Raw genomic sequence first — 18,133 nt, forward strand, 5'->3', positions numbered from 1 at the left:
CGGGATGTCTGGCTTGTGGTGATGTCATGTTGCCTTTCATGTTGTTGGAGGAGCTTCTGCATTGGCGCCTGCCCATCTCTTCCTTCAAAAGGAGCGCGGAGGTGTTTGTTGTCCTAGACCAATAATTGCTGTGACTGAAACTGGTTGGATCTCCCCAGTGCCAGAGGAGGACCTATTCTTTGCGTCACAATCTGAAGAAGCCCACACTCCCTTGCCGGAATCCTCAGACCTGCCTGGAGGCCAGGGTCTGACTCCTCTGGGTGGATGGCCTTAGAACAGGAGCAGGACACCTGAGAACACTAGGGAAAGCTTGGGAGACACAGAGGGAAGGGAGAAACCGACACAAGCCTGCAGAGGGAAGTGGGGGTAGGGGGTCTGTGCTCTCTTCCAGGGCAGGTTGCCCCAGGGTCCGCATTCACTCACCAGATCAGATGGAATGTCAGGGCACAGGATCAGGGATTCCAGGCAGCCCAGGGTCGCAGCCCAGACAAAAGGGCCAAGGTGGGGGCAGGGCGGGATGGAATACCACACAGCGAACCTGGCACCACAATCTGAAGGAGCCCGCACCCCTCCACAGGAATCCTCAGACCTGCCTGGAGGCCAGAGTCTGACCCCTTTGGGTGGATGGCCTTAGAACTGGAGCAGGACACCCCAAAGAATGATGGATCCTCTGGCAGACTGTCAGGTCCCCTTGCAGGCCAAGCAGCTCTCAGACAAAGGCCTACCTTGCCCCGGGCAGTCAAATGAAGGAGGGGACCTCCCACCGGCCTGGGTGCACTCAATTCCAGGTCCTCAGAGCCCAAACAGGCTGAGCTATTAGATTTTGTGGCCCCAAAGACGGGAGGATGAGGAAGAGGGAGGGGGGGAGGATTCTGGGTGCAAGCTGGGAAGGGACAGGGAGAGAGAGGCGGTATCCAGGGAGAATAACCCCTGCAGGAAGAGCAGGAAGTGTGCTGGTGGCAGGGGGAGTTGTGGAGAGTCGGAGGTCCCTCTCCGGGCAGCTGCCGAGGTTCGGGCACTCACTCCTCACTCACCCCAAAGAATGATGGATCCGCCTGCAGACTGTCAGGTCCCCTTGCAGGCCGAGCAGCTCTCAGACAAAGGCCTACCTTGCCCCAGGCAGTCAAATGAAGGAGGGGACCTCCCACAGGCCTGGGTGCACTCAATTCCAGGTCCCCAGAGCCCAAACAGGCTGAGCTGTGGGATTTTGTGGCTTCAAAGACGGGAGGATGAGTCAGGGGGAGGGGGGGAGGATTCTGGGTGCAAGCTGGGAAGGGACAGGGAGAGAGAGGCAGTATCCGGGGAGAATAACCCCTGCAGGAAGAGCAGGAAGTGTGCTGGTGGCAGGGGGAGTTGTGGAGAGTCGGTGGTCCCTCTCCTGGCAGCTGCCGCGGTTCGGGCACTCACTCCTCACTCACCCCAAAGAATGATGGATCCTCCAGCAGACTGTCAGGTCCCCTTGCAGGCCAAGCAGCTCTCAGACAAAGGCCTACCTTGCTCCGGGCAGTCAAATGAAGGAGGGGACCTCCCACCGGCCTGGGTGCACTCAATTCCAGGTCCCCCGAGCCCAAACAGGCTGAGCTGTGGGATTTTGTGGCCCCAAGGACGGGAGGATGAGGAAGGGGGAGGGGGGAGGATTCTGGGTGCAAGCTGGGAAGGGACAGGAAGCTAGAACTAGCTCTTGTAGACCAGGCTGGCCTCGAACTCAGAGATCCGCCTGCCTCTGCCTCCCGAGTGCTGGGATTAAAGGCGTGCGCCACCACCGCCCGGCTTTCTTTTTGCTTGTCATCTCCATTTCTTTATGGCAGTTTTTCACCTCCTGCTTAAGGTCCTCTATTATTTTCATAAAGTACTGTTTAAGGTCGGTTTCTTCTATATCTTCTGGAGTAGGGTGTTCAATTCTTGTTGTTTCGGGATGTCTGGATTCTGGTGATGTCATGTTGCCTTTCATGTTGTTGGAGGAGTTCTTGCATTGGCGCCTGCCCATCTCTTCCTTCAAATGGAGCCGGGAGGTGCTTGGTGTCTTAGACCAATCTATGCTGTGATTGAATCTGGTTGGATCTCCTCAGTGCCAGAGCAGGAGCTATTCCTTGCGGCACCATCTGAAGGAGCCCGCACTCCCTTGCAGGAATCCTCAGACCTGCCTGGAGGCCAGAGTCTGGCCCCTTTGGGTGGATGGCCTTAGTACAGGAGCAGGACACCTGAATACACTAGGGAAGGCTTGGGAGAGGCAGGGATGTGAGAAACAAAGACAAGCCTGCAGCAGGATCTGGGGGAGGGGGGGGGTCTGTGCTCTCTTTCAGGGCAGGTTGCCCCAGGGTCGCACTCACTTACCAGTCCAGATTGAACTCCACTGCACAGGATCAGGGATTCCTGGCAGCCCAGGGAAGCCACTCGGACAAAAGGGCCAAGGTAGGGGCAGGGTGGGATGGAATATCACACAGCGAACCTGGCAGCACAATCTGAAGGAGCCCGCTCTCTCTTGCAGGAATCCTCAGACCTGCCTGGAGGCCAGAGTCTGTGCCCCGTGTCTTTATTTTCAATGAATTCAAGGAAGACTTTAATTTCTTTCTATATTTCTTTCTTGACCCAGAGGTGGTTCAATAGTTGACTCTTCAGTTTCCATGAGTTCGTAGGCTTTCTGGGGGTAGAATTGTTGTTAAATTCTAACTGTATTCCATGGTGATCCGATAGTACATAGGTGGTTACTGTTGCAGGAACTCCTTCCGCTCCTTCAGCCAGTAGCTGCTGAGACACCAGCCCATTGAGGCATGGTCTCTCCTTCTTTAAAAAAGCAGCAACTGCTGTCCGCTCGCTCTCTGGCTTCCGGCTCTGCTTCTGGTGACTAGGCTCCCTTCCTGATTGTGCAGAGGGCTATTGGCTGGGACCATGATCTGTAAGTTTTTCCCCTTTAAATAAATAACCATTCTGTTAATCATAATTCCAAACTGGTGTGGGATTGTTTTTGACTTACGCCTTCAGGTTACTACAATTTTTTTTGAATCTTTGGATGTTTGCTTTGTTACCGATTATGTGATCATTTTTTAGAAGGTTCCATGAGAAGAAGGTATATTCTTTTCTATTTGGGTGAAATGTTCTATAGATGTCAGTTAAGTCCATTTGATTCATTACATCTGTTAGCTTTTATATTTCTCTGTTAAGTTTCTGTGTGGTTGACCTGTTCATTGTTGAGAGAGGAGTGTTGAAATCTCCTACTATTAGTGTATGGTGTTTGATGTATGATTTGAGTTCTAGTAATGTTTCGTTCACATATGTGGGTGCTTTTATATTAGGGGCATAATTATTCAGGATTGAGACTTCATCCTGATGAATTGTCCCTGTTATGAGTATAAAGTGTCCTTCTCCATCTCTTCTGATTGATCTTAGTTTGAAATCAATTTTGTTAGATATTAGGATAGCCACACCTGCTTGTTTCTTAGGTCCATTTCATTGGAAAACCTTTCCCCAACCCTTTACTCCGAGGTAGTATCTGTCTTTGAGGTTGAGGTGTGTTTCTTGTAAACAAGAATGTTGGATCCTGATTCCATCTGAACTGAACCTCCACCTGACGATAGATGAAGAAAATGACAGAGCCCCACATTGGAGCACCGGACTGAGCTCCCAAGGTCCTGATGAGGAGCAGAAGGAGAGAGAACATGAGAAAGAAAGTCAGGACCGTGAGGGAACCTCCAGCTGGCGACAGATGGGGAAGGTGACTGAGCCCCACATTGGAGCACTGGACTGAGCTCCCAAGGTCCTGATGAGGAGCAGAAGGAGCGAGAACATGAGGGAGAAAGTCGGGAACGTGAGGGGTGCGTTCACTCATGGAGACGGTGGGACAGAACTAATGGGAGATCACCAACTCCAGTTGGAATGGGACTGATGGATCATGCGACCAAACCCGTCTCTCTGAATGTGGCCAACAGCGGGGGCTGACTGAGAAGCAAAGGACAATGGCGCTGGGCTCTGATTCTTCTGCATGGACGGGCTCTGTGGGAGCCTTCTCAGCTTGGTCGATCACCTTCCTGGACCTGGGGGGAGTTGGGAGGACCTTGGTCTTAGCATAGAGTGGGGAACCCTGATGGCTCCTTGGCCTTGAGAGGGAGGGAGGGGAGGTATGGGTGGAGGGGAGGGGAGGGAAGGGGGAGGAGGAGGGGAGGGAAGGGGGGAGGAGGAGGGAAGGAGATGGAAATTTTTAAATATAAAAAAAATAAACCATGAGAGAAAAAAAAAAGAATGTTGGATCCTGTTTTCATATCCATTCTCTTAACCTGCATCTTTTTATAGGTGAATTGAGTCCATTGATATTAAGTGATATTAATGACCAGTGGTTGTTAACTCCGGTTATTTTTGGTGTTAGTGTTTGTGTGTTTCCCTTCTTTGAGTTGTCCTGGTGGAGGGTTGTCAGATGTCTGTGTTATTGTGGGTCTTGTTGGCTTCCTTGGGTTGTGGTTTTCCTTCTAGTAGTTTCTGTAAGTCTGGATTTGTGACTACGTATTTTTTAAATCTGTTTTTGTCTTGGAATATCTTGTTTTCTCCATCGATGGTGAAAGAAAGCTTTGCTGGGTATAGTAGTTGTAACACCCAATTCTGTGTTACCCCCTCGGTACAGTTCGCACGCCACTGTACCATACACGAGTTGGGCAAGGGCCTGGAGATTGGAAAAACACACAAAGAGACCTGGGTCATTCGAAATTAGATCAGCCGCCGAATGCCGTTTATTTAATTTTGTGGAAATCCTTACCTTGCTGCTGTGCAAGGATATCCACCCAGGCAGGTGGGAAATTACCATATCAATGATGGAGTCAACAATGCCCTACAGCTAATCACCAGGCGGGGCAGAAGGAGCACAGGAACAAACAGGATGCTTAGTTAGCTGACCAGAAACTGTCCTCAAGATGCACCCCAGGAACAAGGGTAGACCCGGGCCCTGCAAGTAGTATGGGTTTTCATCCATGGTCTCTTAGTGTCTGCAGCACATTTATCCAAGACCTTCTGGCTTTCATGGTTTCCATAGAGAAGTCATGTGTAATTCTGATGGGTTTCCCTTTATATGTTACTTGACCTTTTTCCCTTGCAGCTCTTAATATTCGTTCTTTATTCTGTATGTTTTGTGTTTTGATTATTATATGGCAAGGGAATTTTTTTGATCCAGTCTATTTGGTGTTCTGTATGCTTCTTGTACCTTCATGGGAATGTTTTCTTTAGGTTGTGAAAGTTTTCTGCTATAATTTTGTTGAATATATTTTCTGGGCTTTTGAGCTGTAATTCTTCTTCTTTTACCACTACTATTCTTAGGTTTGGTCTTTGCATGGTGTTCCAGGATTCCTGGATGTTTTGTGTTAAGAATTTTTGGATTTGCTGTTTTCTTTGATCAATGCGTCTATTTCCTCTATATATCTTCAGCGCCTGAGATTCTTTCTCCTATCTCTTGTATTCTGTTGGTTACACTTGTCTCTGTAGTTCCTGTTCATTTACCCAGAGTTTTCATATCCAGCCATCTCTCAGTTTTTGTTTTCTTTTTTTATTGCTTTTGCTGATTTTTTTATGACAAGGGGAGAACAATAATCAGCAAAGAGCAGGCAGTTTATTCAGAAGTCAGCATCCAAGGTAAAAGAATTCTCTGCTGAATTTGACATCACCCCCATCCTCTGATATTCGCCCACTCTCTTCTCAAAGAAGTTTGTCTTCCCTTCTAGTGAAATATTTTCCATGAAGTCAAACGGATTTTCTACTTTGAAAATCTTGCTGAACCCTAGCTCCAGCATAAGCCTGTCCGCCATGAATTCGATGTACTGCTTCATCAGGGTGCAGTTCATCCAGATGAGCTTCACAGGCAGGGCCTCCGTGAGGAACTCCTGCTCTATCCTCACTGCATTGATAATGATTTCTTGTACTCTTTGCTCCGAAGGCTTGTGTACCAGGTGCCTGAACATCAGGCAGGCAAAGTCACAGTGTAAACCCTCATCTCTGCTAATAAGCTTGTTGGAAAATGTAAGGCCAGGCATCAGTCCCCGTTTCTTGAGCCAGGATATTGATGCAAAAGAGCCAGAGAAGAAGATCCCTTCCACAACAGCAAAGGCTACAACTCGTTCTCCATAGGTAGCCTCTTTGTCCCCAATTCAACACAGGGCTCAGTCGGCCTTCTTTTTCACACAAGGCATTGTCTAAATAGCATTGAAGAGATATTCCCTCTCTTTGGAATCTTTAATGTAAGTGTCGATGAGGAGACTGTACATTTCAGAATGTATGTTTTCCATGGCAATTTGGAAGTCATAGAAACAGCGGGGCTCTGTAACCTGAACTTCTTGGCTAAAGCGCTCCACCAGGTTTTCATTGACTATGCCATCACTCGCAGCAAAGAAAGCCAGGACGTGAGATATAAAATGTCTCTTGTCGAGGGAATTGAGTGCACCCAAGCCGGTGGGAGGTCCGCTGTTTCAATAGCCTGCCTGCAGCAAGGTAGGCCCTTTGTCACAGAGCCGCTTGGCCAGCAAGGAGACCTGCCTGTCTACCAGAAGATCCATCATTCATTGGGGGGTTATTCTCCCCGAATACTGCCTCTCTCTTCCTGTCCCTTCCCAGCTTGCACCCAGAACCCCCCCCCCTTCATCCTCCCATCTTTGGGGGCCACAAAATCCCACAGCTCAGCCTGTTTGGGCGCCAGGACCGGGAATTGAGTGCACCCAGGCCAGTGGGAGGTCCCCTGCTTCAATAGCCTGCCTGCAGCAAGGTAAGCCCTTTGTCAGCAAGCTGCTTGGCCAGCAAGAAGACCTGACTGTCTACCAGAAGATCCATCATTCATAGGGGTGAGTGAATTGAATTCATTGGGGTGAATTGAACTTCTAAAAGAAGACCCAAAGGGGATTATTCAGAGGAAGAAATGAGCAGGAACCAGTGCAAGAATTCCTCCAACAATTTGAAAAACAACATGAACACACCAGAACCCAGCGAACTTACAACAGGAGGACTTGAACACACTAATCAAGAAGAAGTAGAAAAAATTGACTTTATGAAAGTAATAGAGTCCCTTAAACAGGAGGTGAAAAACTCCCTTAAAGAAATGGACGAGAAGAATAATAAAAAGTTTAAAGAATTCAGAAAATCCGTAAACGATATCCTTGGAAACCAAGAAAAAACAATCAAACAGTTAATGGAAACAGTGCAAGACTTGAAAACTGAAATGGAGGCAAGGAAGAAAACACAAACCGAGGGCCAGCTGGATATGGAAAATCTATGTAAACGAACAGAGACTACAGAAACAAGTATAACCAACAGAATACAAGGGATAGAAGAAAGAATCTCAGATTCTGAAGATACCATAGAGAAAATAAATGCACTGATCAAAGAAAACAGCGAATCCAACAAATTCTCACCACAAAACATTCAGGAAATCTGGGACACAATAAAAAGACCAAACCTAAGAATAATAGGCGTAGAAGAAGGAGAAGAATTACAGCTCAGAAATTACTGAAATTATATTTAATAAAATTATAGAAGAAAACTTCCCAAACCTAAAGCAAGATATTCCTATTAAAGTTCAAGAAGCTTACAGAACACCAAATAGACTGGATCAAAAAAAATCATCCCCTCGCCATATTATAATCAAAACACAAAATATACAGAATAAAGAAAGAATATTAAGAGCTGCAAAGGAAAAAGGTCAAGTAACTTATAAAGGTAAACCTATCACACTAACACCTGACTTCTCTATGGAAACCATGAAAGCCAGAAGGTCCTGGATAGATGTTCTGCAGAAACTAAGAGACCAAGGATGCAAGCCCAGATTACTATACTCAGCCAAGCTTTCGTTCACTATAAATGGAGAAAACAAAATATTCCAAGATAAAAACAAATTTAAACAATATGTAGCCACAAATCCAGCCTTACAGAAAGTAATAGAAGGAAAATCACAAACCAAGGAGTCCAGCATTGCCCAAAATAACTCAGGCATCTAGCGACCCTTCACCAGCACATCTCAAAGAAAGGAAACACACAATCTCTACTACCAAATAAAAAATGACAACCGGAGTTAACACTGGTCATTAATATCACTTAATATCAATGGACTCAATTCACCTATAAAAAGGCACAGGCTAAGAGATTGGATACGAAAACAGGATCCAACAAACAGGATTCTGCTGTTTACAAGAAACACACCTCAACCACAAAGACAGACATCTACTCAGAGTAAAGGGTTGGGAAAAGGTTTATCAAGCAAATGGTCCTAAGAAACAAGCCGGTGTGGCCATACTAATTTCTAACAAAGTTGACTTCAAACTAAAATCAATCAGAAGAGATGGAAAGGGATACTTTATACTCATAACAGGAAAAATCCATCAGAATGAAGTCTCAATCCTGAATATCTATGCCCCTAATATAAAAGCACCCACTTATGTTAAAGAAACATTACTAGAACTCAAGGCAGCCATCAAACCATACACACTAATAGTAGGAGACTTCAACACTCCTCTCTCACCAATGGACAGGTCAATCAGACAGAAACCTAACAGAGAATTAAGAGACTTAATGGAGGTAATGAAACAAATGGACTTAACAGACATCTCTAGAACATTCCACCCAAATAGGAAAGAATATACCTTCTTCTCTGAGGCTCATGAAACCTTTTCGAAAATTGACCACATACTCGGTAACAAAGCAAACTTCCACAGTTACAAAACCATATTAATAACCACCTGCGTCCTATCGGATCACCATGGATTAAAATTAGAATTCAACAACAATGCTACCCCCAGAAAGCCTACAAACTCATGGAAACTGAACAGTCAACTACTGACCCACACCTGGGTCAAGGAAGAAATAAAGAAAGAAATTAAAATCTTCCTTGAATTTAATGAAAATAAAGACACAACCTACTCAAACCTATGGGACACTATGAAAGCAGTGCTAAGAGGAAAATTCATAGCACTAAGTGCCCACTTAAAAAAAACAGAGAAAGCACACATTGGAGACTTAACAGCACACCTGAAAGCTCTAGAAAAGAAAGAAGCAGACTCACCTAGGAGAAGTAGAAGACTGGAAATTATCAAACTGAGGGCTGAAATCAACAAAATAGAAACACAGAAAACAATCCAAAGAATCAATGAAACAAAAAGCTGGTTCTTGGAGAAAATCAACAAGATTGACAAAGCCTTAGCCAAACTAACCAAACGGCAGAGAGAGAACAAACAAATTAATAAGATTAGAAATGAATAGGGGGACATAACCACAGACACAGAGGAAATTCAGAGAATCATTTCATCTTACTACAAAAGCCTGTATGCCACAAAATTGGAAAATGTAAAAGAAATGGACACTTTTTTAAATAAATACCATATACCAAAGTTAAACCAGGACCAGGTGAACAATCTAAATAGTCCTGTTAGTCGCGAAGAATTAGAAAATGTTATCAGAAACCTCCCTACCAAAAAAAGCCCAGGACGAGATGGTTTCAATGCAGAATTCTACCAAAACTTCCAAGAAGACCTAATACCTATACTCCTTAAGGTATTTCATAATATAGAAACAGAACAGTCATTGCCAAACAACTTTTATGAAGCTACAGTTACCCTGATACCTAAATCACACAAAGACTCAACCAAGAAAGAGAATTACAGGCCAATCTCACTCATGAACATCGATGCAAAAATTCTCAATAAAATACTGGCAAACAGAATCCAAGAACACATTAGAAAAATTATCCACTACGATCAAGTAGGCTTCATCCCAGAGATGCAGGGCTGGTTCAATATACAAAAAATCTATCAATGTAATCCATCATATAAATAAACTGAAGGATAAAAAACTTATGATCATCTCATTAGATGCTGAAAAAGCATTTGACAAAATTCAACACCCCTTTATGATAAAGGTCTTGGAAAGATTAGGGATACAAGGGTCATTCCTAAATATAATAAAGGCTATTTACAGCAAGCCGACAGCTAACATCAAATTAAACAGAGAGAAACTCAAGGCCATCCCACTAAATTCAGGAACACGACAAGGCTGTCCACTCTCTCCTTAACTCTTCAATATAGTGCTTGAAGTTCTAGCAATAGCAATAAGACAACACAAGGGGATCAAGGGGATTCGAATTGGAAAGGAAAAAGTTAAACTTTCGTTATTTGCAGATGATATGATAGTGTACATACGTGACCCCAAAAACTCCACCAAAGAACTCCTACAGCTGATAAACTCCTTTAGTAATGTGGCCGGATACAAGATCAATTCCAAAAAATCAGTTGCCTTCCTATATACAAAGGATAAGGAAGTAGAGAAGGAAATCAGAGAAGCGTCACCTTTCATGATAGCCACAAATAGCATAAAGTATCTTGGGGTAACTCTAACCAAGGAAGTGAAAGATCTATTTGACAAGAACTTTAAGTCCTTGAAGAAAGAAATTGAAGAGGATACCAGAAAATGGAAAGATCTCCCTTGCTCTTGGATTGGGAGGATCAACATAGTAAAAATGGCAGTTCTTCCAAAGGCAATCTATAGATTCAATGCAATACCTTTAAAGGTCCCATCAAAATTCTTCACAGGTCTTGAGAGGATAATAATCAACTTTATATGGAAGAACAAGAAACCCAGGATAGCCAAAACAATCTTATACAATAAAGGAACTTCTGGAGGCATTACCATCCCTGACTTCAAACTCTATTACAGAGCTACAGTATTGAAAACAGCTTGGTACTGGCATAAAAAACAGAGAAGTCGACCAATGGAATCGAATAGAAGACCCGGATCTTAACCCACAAACCTATGAACACCTAATTTTCGATAAAGGAGCTAAAAGTACACAATGGAAGAAAGAGGGCGTCTTCAACAAATGGTGCTGGCATAACTGGATGTCAACCTGTAGAAGAATGAAAGTAGATCCATATCTATCACCATGCACAAAACTCAAGTCCAAATGGATTAAAGACCTCAATATCAATCTGAACACACTGAACTTGATAGAGGAGAAAGTGGGAAGGACTCTACTACATTTGGGCACAGGAGACCGCTTCCTACGTATAGCCCCAGCAGCACAGACATTAAGGGCAACATTGAATAAATGGGACCTCGTGAAGCTGAGCAGCTTCTGTAAAGCAAAGGACACTGTCACTAAGACGCAAAGGCAGCCTACTGACTGGGAAAAGATCTTCACCAACCCTGCCACAGACAAAGGTCTGATCTCCAAAATATATAAGGAACTCAAGAGACTAGACTTTAAAATGCAAATTAACCCAATTAAAAATGGGGCACTGAACTGAACAGAGAATTCTCAACAGAAGAAGTTCAAATGGCCAAAAGACACTTAAGGTCATGCTCTACCTCCTTAGCTATCAGGGAAATGCAAATCAAAACAAGGTTGAGATACCATCTTACACCTGTCAGATTGGCTAAAATCAAAAACACCAATGATAGCCTTTTTTTGGAGAGGTTGTGGAGTAAGGGGTACTCTCATCCATTGCTGGTGGGAATGCAAACTTGGGCAACCGCTTTGGAAAGCAGTGTGGTGGTTTCTCAGGAAATTCGGGATCAACCTACCCCAGGACCCAGCAATCCCACTCTTGGGAATTTACCCAAGAGATGTCCAATCATATTACAAAAGCATTTGTTCAACTATGTTTATAGCAGCATTATTTGTAATAGCCAGAACCTGGAAACAACCTAGATGCCCTTCAGTGGAAGAATGGATGAAGAAAGTGCGGAATATATACATATTAGAGTACTACTCGGCGGTAAAAAAACAATGACATCTTGAATTTTGCATGCAAATGGATGGAAATAGAAAACACCATCCTGAGTGAGGTAACCTAGGCCCAAAACGATGAACATGCGATGTATTCACTCATAATCGTTTTTTAGCCATAAATAAAAGACATCGAGCCTATAATTCGTGATCCTAGAGAAGACAATAAGAAGGTGAAACCAAAGAAAACATATTGTTATCCTCCCGGATATTGGAAGTAGACAAGTTTGCCGCACAAAAAATGGGAACTTGGGGGTGTGGTGTGATGGTGGGGGAATGGGGAGAGAAAAGTGTGAAGTGGAGGATGGGGAGAGCTTGGGGGAATAGGATGGTTGGGATATAGGAAGGGTGGATATGGAAACAAGGAATTATATATCTTAATTAAGGGAGCCATTTTAGGGTTGTCAAGAGACTTGACTCTAGAGGGGTTCCCAGGTATCCAGGAAGATGCTCCCAGCTAGTTCCTTGGGCAGCTGAGAACAGGGCGCCATAATGTCCAGATCCTATTACTATACTCATGAATATCTTGCATATCACCATAGAACCTTCACTTGGCGTTGGATGGAGAAAATGACAGAGCCCCACATTGGAGTACTGGACTGAGCTCCCAAGGACCTGATGAGGAGCAAAAGGAGGGAGATCATGAGCAAGGAAGTCAGGACCGTGAGGGGTGCGTTCACCCATTGAGACAGTGGGACTGAACTAACGGGAGACCACCAAGTCCAGTTGGAATGGGACTGATGGAGCAGGGGACCAAACCAGACTCTCTGAATGTGGCTGACGGTGGAGGAGGACTGAGAAACCAAGGACAACTGCGATGGGATTGGACTCTTCAGCATGGACGGGCTCACTGTGAGCCTTGTCAGCTTGGTTGCTCACCTTCCTGGACTTGGGGGGAGTTGGGAGGACCTTGGGCTTAACATAGTGAAGGGAACCCTGATGGCTCTTTGGCTTGGAGAGGGAGGGAGTGGGGGTATGGGTGGAAGGGAGGGGAGGGAAGGGGGAGGAGGAGGGGAGGAGATGGAAATCTTTAATAAAAAAATGAGAAAAAAATTAAATAAAAAAAATCAAAAACACACACACAAAACAAAACAAAACAAAACAAAACAAAACAAAAGTCTCTCGTCGGATTTCAGCACTTCCCAGTGTTGAATATCCTTGGAAAGGTCCACCTCCTCAGCCGTCTAGAAGAAGGCCTCGGCTTTCTTGTACATCTGCCAGATATCATGGTATTCGATGGGAAAGACAACGAAGCGGCGGGGACTTTCTCTCAGTAAGGGCTCATCCTCAAGGCTGGGCTTAGCAGATTCTTTCCTTTCCGGTTTGGCTGGGTCCAGGAAGATTCTCCTCGCAGCCTTGCTTGCCAGGATGTGGGTCCCGCTGAGACTCGGGGGCGTGTTCTCCTTCTCAGACAGGTTGAGTAGCTTCAGTGGCGACACCCTCAGCTGCTGCTGGTCAGTGATGGTGGCGAGTGGGACACAGGCAGAGAGCATGGCAAGCGAGGGCAGTGGCCGAGGCGACGGAAAGGGCGGCAGAACGGCTAGAACCCGGAGCCTCAGTTTTTGTTTTCTATATTGCCTCCATTTTGGTCTTCAAGTGTTGAACTGTTTCCATTACCTGTTTGATTGCTTTTTCTTGGTTTTCTTGGGTATCTTTGAGGGATTTATTAATTTCTTTTTAACTTTTTGTTTGTCTTCTCTTCCATTTCTTTAAAGGAGTTTTTCACATCCTGTTAATGGCCTCTATTATTTCCATAATGTTACATTTAAAGTCGATTTCTTTTACTTCTTCTGGAATAGGGTTTTCAAGTCTTCCTGTTGCATATTCACTGGGTTCTGGTTTTGTCATGTTGCTTTTCAGGTTGTTGGAGGAATTCTTGCATTGGCGCCTGCCCATCTCTTACTTTAATGCAGCCACGAGAGTCTTGGTGTCTTGGTCCAATCTTTGCTTTGACTGACTGTGTACTTGGGGGATTTTCTTGGTCTGCTCTCTCTTAGGATCCCTCAGCACTGGAACTGGCTCTCAGATCCCTTGTGCTGTGAAGCAGGCTGGTGGATCTAAGGACCCTGCAGATAGATAGGAGTGCTTGGGGGCAAGATAGGATGTTTTAACTAGAGAAAGTCAGTAATCAGGGAGACACCCTGCTGAATGGCCAAAAACATTTCAGGAAATGGAGAGAGCCTGTAGTCTGTTCCTGGGAACATCCAGCTGGGCCGGCACACACTCACCTCTCTGGATGGATCTCCTCAATAAAGCAGCAGGGATTCTTGCTGGGCCAAGGACCTCACAGACAAATGGGTGTACTTGGGAGGCAGGGTCATGTGGAACAAAGAAGCCCCTGCAGCAGGAGCTAGAGGGGCCCTGTACTTCATTCCTGGGACCTTCCGGCCAGGCGAGCACACACTTATCCCTCTGGATGGATCTCCTCAGTACATGAGCAGGGACTCTTGCTGGGACAAGACCTCACAGACAAAAGGGAAGACTTGGGGGTGAGCAGGGTCATGTGGAACAAAGAAGCCACTGCAGCAGAAGCTGAAGGGGCCCTGTACTCCATTCCTGGGACTTTCTGGCCAGGCGAGCACACACTTATCCCTCTGGATGGATCTCCTCAGTTCAGGAGCAGGAACTCTTGCTGGGCCAAGGACCTTGCAGACAAAAGGGCAGGCTGGGGGGAGGCAGGCTCATGTGGAACCTAAAGAGAACTTCTTGGATTCTTCCCCAAATTGTATGTGATGCTCCCATACATTTTATACTTATGCTAATAAATCAGGAAAGGCAGGTTACAAATCAGAAGAATTAAGTAAGGTGGAACAAAGCCCTTATAATTCTGTTTAGAAGGCAGAATTATGTTATTCTCATGGTGCTAAGAGATTTTAAAGAACCTCTTAATAAGTTACTGTTTCAAAAAAAGTTACTGATTCACAATATGCAGAAAGAGTTGTCTTGCATATTGAAACCACTAAATTCATACCAGATGATACAGAATTGACTTCACTATTTATCCAGGTGCAAGACATAACCAGGAATAAGCTTTCTATATTCATAACACACATCTGATCTCATATGGGTCTGCCAGGTCCTCTAGCAGAAGGTAATGCAGAAATTGATCAATTATTGATTGGAAATGTGTTGCAAGCCTCAGAATTTCATTAAAAAACACCATGTCAATAGCAAAGGTTTAAAGAAAGAGTTTTCTATTACATGGAAACAAGCTAAGGAGATTCTAAAGAGATGTCCTACTTGCTCTTTCTGTAACCAAACACCATTGCCTACAGGGACTAACCCAAAGGGTACTCAAAGAAATGAAATCTGGAAGATGGATGTGTTCCACTTTGCAGAAGTTGGAAAATTAAAATATGTACACCACACCATTGACACTTATTCTGACTTTCAATGGGCAACTGCTTTAAGTTCAAAAAAGGCTGATTCAGTAATCACACATTTATTAGAAATTACGGCCATCATGGTTATACCTGCACAAGTAAAGACAGATAATAGTCCTGTAGCGTGTGTGGTCGGCTGGCAATGGGAAATAACCAGACTAGCCATGTCTGAAATAATAAGCTTTAATAAAGGAAGGAAATGGGAGAAACTTACAGAGCCAGGGTTCCAGTGAAGAGCAGGGAACCAAGAGGGAGGAGCTTACCCAAACACGGATCTTTTTTTTTTTTTTTTTCGAGACAGGGTTTCTCTGCAGCTTTAGAGCCTGTCCTGGAACTAGCTCTTGTAGACCAGGCTGGTCTCAAACTCACAGAGATCCGCCTGCCTCTGCCTCCCAAGTGCTGGGATTAAAGGCGTGCGCCACCACCTCCCAGCCAAACACGGATCTTTTAAAGGTATTTTGTGCCCTGGAGCAGCCACGCCCCTCAGACAAGGGATTGGTCAGCTACCCTATCATCTCCCCCTTTTGTCTAAATAAGACAGATTCAAAACCAAATACAACTATATACAATGGGAACAGATAATATAAAAATTACAAGAAGCAAACAATATTAAGCAAGGAACATATAACAGAAGTTTTACTAAGCATTCTACTTCAATGAGTCTAAATAATGTAGAGGGTAGCTACAATTATCTAATCTTCAACTCCATCAAAGATGAGAAGGGAAGTAATATTACTTAAGCAATCAGGAAGTACAAATGAGAAACTTCCAAAATGTGCAACAGATGACAGAGACAACTGACTACCTGGGCAATCACACAAAGTCTCCTTAGCAATGTTGAGGCAACCAACTTTGGCTAAGGCCCAACACAACCGACATACCATTTTTCAAAGGCAAGGAACCTTTAGTAGATCTATCCTACCCTGTCTTGGCAAGATAAGACAATCCTGTTTTATCCACTTATGGATATACTGTATCTTTGTCAGTAGTCGAGGTCAGTTCCCAAAGGCCAGTTCTGCCAAGAAGAAGACAGCTCCCAGTGAAGTGCCTTTGGTGCTCAACGTTCTCTAGGGAGTAGAGCAGTGTTGCCAAGAGTGATTGTGTCTCATAAGTACAAAACTCTAGGTTAGATTAAAGGCCATGTTCTACAGCTCTTCGAAGAGGTCGAAGATTATACTATCTATACTAAATATAGTCTCTATATATCTAAAAAACCTGATCATCCTAAATATAAATATGACAAACATATAATTCTCAATACCTATCTAACTTGAAGACTAAGAGAATAAACAACTGTGCAATAAATGAAGACAATGATTTCCAAATGTAAACAAGGTCATTACATAAATAATATCAGAGGTAGAAATGTACATTGCAATATGGTAAACAATGTCATTACATAAATAATATCAGAGGTAGAAATGTACATTGCAATATGGTATATATCTCAATATAACAATTGTTTCAAACAGAGGTAGAAGTATACTCTCATACAATGTTCAATATATCAATATACAAGAATCAGCACCAATACAGTTTTCTAAAAACAATAACTCACAAAAATCAATCATCCCATCAGACCAGTTAATCCTTCCTTTTTTTTCAATATATACACCCCTGAGTCCATATAATACCTCTCCCATCCCCTCAACCCTATACCAACCACCAATTATGTGTCCCTAAACCTGAGGGCAAACTCTGTTGGGAGAGGGGGCGTCGTCCTCTAAGACTGCTTCCAGCTGACATGGGGGCGATGTTCTTCTCAGGGGGTTCTGTGAAAGCAAATGATGGTAAAATACCCAGGGTAACATCGGCCGGCAATGGGAAATAACCAAACTCGCCTTGTCTGAAATAATCAGCTTTAATAAAGGAAGGAAATGGAAGAAACTTACAGCGAAGAGCAGGGAACCAAGAGAGAGGAGCTTGCCCAAACACGGATCTTTTAAAGGTATTTTGTGCCCTAGAGTGGCCACGCTCCTCAGACAAGGGATTGGTCAGCTACCCCATCATAGTCCAGCATATGCCTCTAAGAAAATGAAACAGTTTTTTGTATATTGCATATTGCAGGTATAACACACTGAGCTGCCAAGATCCAGCTGCAGAGTGGAAGGAGTAAGAGTATGTGCAAGGAAGTCAAGACCATGAGGGGTTCACCCACTGAGACAGTTTGCTTGAGCTAATGGTAGCTCACCAACTACAACTGGACTGGGAGTGAATGAGCATGGGAGCAACCAAGTCCCTTTGAAGAGGGTTGACAGTTGGGGCAGACTGAGGGGCCTCTGATCTGACACGGGATTTGTCTCTACTGCATGTACCGGCTTCTTGGAATCCTATTCTCTTTGTATGTAAACCTCGCTCAACTTAGATGTAGTAGGGAGGGCTTTGGACTTTCCACAGGGCAGGGTCCATGGCCCTCTCTTAGGATTGGAGAGGGTGGGGTAGGAGGGTCTGTGGAGGGAGAGGGAAGGGAGTGGGATGAGGGGAGGGGAGTGAGAATTTGGTTTAGTATTTTTTAAGTAATAATAAATTAATAAAATATTCAGAGTTTCTGTCTCATGTCAGGCATCATGACATGGGAAAGAAACCAAAAGATTTTAGAAAAATTTTACTTTTCTTCATATCAATATTTCTGTCTTTATTGTACCTTTCATTGAATATTATCACATATGTATGTATATATAGTATGTATATGTCTATATAAATAAAATTTAAGTTTTTTACAATGAACAATGATTTTTCATGCAATAATCTTTGACACTTCCAGAAAGTAGATGGGCTCCAACAACAACCCCACCCAGTTCATGATGTCATGATGCTGATAGCACTAGTATAAGACCTGTTTTTTTGTACCAGCTGCTCAAGATGGTTCCAACTTGGTTAGCTGAAATGGTGCACTTTTTACAGTGTTCTAGCCAGAACTCCAAATAGGAAACTCAGAAAAACCTTACTGAATATTCAGAGACTATTTTCAATTATACCAGATAGTAATCCTTGAACTTAACCATCATTTTAC

General features: G+C 44.0%; 1 pseudogene; it reads right to left on the reverse strand.

The window, feature by feature from the left end:
- Window positions 1-5,591: 5,591 nt before the first annotated feature.
- Window positions 5,592-13,230, reverse strand: LOC119819351 (annotated as a pseudogene).
- Window positions 13,231-18,133: the final 4,903 nt, after the last annotated feature.

Source organism: Arvicola amphibius, chromosome 7 (assembly GCF_903992535.2).
Source record: "Arvicola amphibius chromosome 7, mArvAmp1.2, whole genome shotgun sequence".
In the NCBI taxonomy this organism is placed as follows: Eukaryota; Metazoa; Chordata; class Mammalia; order Rodentia; family Cricetidae; genus Arvicola; species Arvicola amphibius.